Source organism: Ailuropoda melanoleuca, chromosome 5 (assembly GCF_002007445.2).
Source record: "Ailuropoda melanoleuca isolate Jingjing chromosome 5, ASM200744v2, whole genome shotgun sequence".
Lineage (NCBI taxonomy): Eukaryota > Metazoa > Chordata > Mammalia > Carnivora > Ursidae > Ailuropoda > Ailuropoda melanoleuca.
In genome coordinates, this window is record NC_048222.1 from 106,498,989 (window position 1) to 106,501,256 (window position 2,268).

Below are 2,268 nucleotides of genomic sequence, written 5' to 3' on the forward strand. Positions count from 1 at the left end.
ACAGTAATCTATGTTACTCAACGTAGATTGTAATCCAAATTTGTAAGTGATTTTAAAAATAACAATTAATGGGTTCAACACTCCTAAGGTGTTTGTGTTTAGCTTTTTCTCCCGTAGTTTTTCTTTCTTTAGCATAAAACCATTTTTTTGTTTTTTTTGCTCCAAATGAAATAGGTATTATTTACTCTAAGTGAAGTGAAAAATGAGCTTATTTCTCAACTACTTTCCATCAGAAGATACTTCATTCCAGTATCCCAAGGTTAAATTTGATGTCAGCACAGACTATCAGAAAAATATCCCCATTTCTTCCATTTGCCTTGCGTGTATAAATTCAGTCTTTATATAATCTTTTTTTTTTGTAGAACACTAAATTAAATGTGCCACAAAGTCTGTATTTTTCCAACATTTAGTTGATGTTTGATGAAAAATTTGGCAACTTAATTCTCATAAAAATGATTAAGTAGAATTATATTGGCAAGGCTCAGCTATCACGTAATGTTTGGGAAAGTGGATAGGAAGGATGATAGTGAATAGGAAAGTCTCTTGCTTTTCTCTCTCATCAAATAACGTTTCTATGAGAATCTGCCATAATCAAAACTTAGGTCCTAAGGAATTAAGCATGAAACATATTGGGCTTTACTCTTTGTGATTAGTCTGAAGTAGATAGCTTTGTTTTCCTTAGAAATAGTCACTTTTCCAGTACATTAAGTTATATTAATAATTTTTTGCTCACTACCAATAGATTTTTCCCCCCTCAATTTTCTACTGGAGCAATTCTAAGTAAAAGATCTACTTTAAAAAATCACTAGATTTGAACCAGAAAATAGAAATTATTTGCAGGAATATTATATTTCTCTTCATTTTGAAAATCTTTTAAAACTGACCTATAGCATTCATGAGGCATATATTTGGTTAATATTTGAGGATTTCGCTTTGGACTTGATAGAGTTAAGGACATGCTAACCCCAAGTATGGCACTTTGGCATATTGAATATTTTAAGCCGCAGGAGTTTGAGAAAATGGCAGAAGCAGAAATGTCATTCTGATCTTCCCCCTACCCTTCTCTTCTGAAACAGATCATAAAATTCTCATGTGAGAGGTGCCCTCCCTATGAACAGAGAAAAGGATTTTCTCTGAAGACAAAGGTACTCCAAGAAGAATCCTAACAAACAGGCGTTGCTACATCTTTCCATTTAGTACATTTACCTCATATTCTCTTTGGGGACAATTAATACTCTAATAAAAGACAAATAGAGAAGCATTCTATGGTCATGGATAAAAGTTCTTGATGTTATACAGATGATGGTACTATATTCTTCTATAAATTTAGTGCAAAACCAATGAGGATCTATTTAGATACATGAGAACTCAGAAAAGTTACTTAAAAAGTTATTTGAAAAATACAGGTCCACAAATAACTACAACCTTAAAAAGGAAGAATAAACAGGGAGAAGTTGTTCTGTCAGATTTTTTAAAATTCAAGTATAATTAGCTTACAGTGTCACATTACTTTCAGGCACAGTGTGATCCACCAATTGCATGTATTACCCTGTGCTTATCATGATAAGTGTATTCTTTTTTTAAAAAAGATTTTTATGTATTTATTTGAGAGAGAGAAAGAAAGCATGAGTAGGGGGAGGCACAGAGGGAGAAGCAGACTCCCCACTGAGCAGAGAATCCAACCCAGGGCTCAATCCCAGGACTCTGGAATCATGACTCAACCTGAAGGCAGGCGCCCAACCAACCGAGCCACCCATGATAAGTGTATTCTTAATCCCCTTTATCTATTTCACTCCAAAATATGGAACACTTCATGAATTTGCATGTCATCCTTGTGCAAGGGCCATGCTAATCTCTCTATCATTTCAATTTTAGAGTATGTTCTGTTGAAGTGAGTGCTATCCTATAAGGTTTTAAGACCTATATTCTAAAATGCACACAGTGGGTCATGAGCTGGGTGTGCTTTCACATGGAAAAAAGACCCAGGTAAGGATCCCACTAACTTTCTTTCAGATCCCAAGGAGGGAAGCCCAAGGAAAAGAAGGAAATAAAGTCCTAAAAGACTGTGACCCCACTTGTGAGGTAAAGTAATTCCACACTAGGGAAAATGTGAACTAATGAAGACCATTCATTTACCAATAAATTTAGCAACTCTTTCAACCTTGAATAACAACATGTGGAGAGGCAGGCAGAGGTTCTCTTATAAACCAAAGGGTGGAAATGACGAAGAGTCATCTCTGAGGTGAGCATAGGAGCATGAGCATTTCA

The 2,268-nt window shown here is 35.1% G+C and overlaps 1 non-coding gene across 1 annotated transcript; it reads right to left on the bottom strand.

Moving 5' to 3' along the window:
* Positions 1-1,795: 1,795 nt before the first annotated feature.
* Positions 1,796-1,899, bottom strand: LOC117802560. The gene has a single exon (XR_004625928.1). It is a non-coding gene; the product is annotated as a U6 spliceosomal RNA (small nuclear RNA).
* Positions 1,900-2,268: the final 369 nt, after the last annotated feature.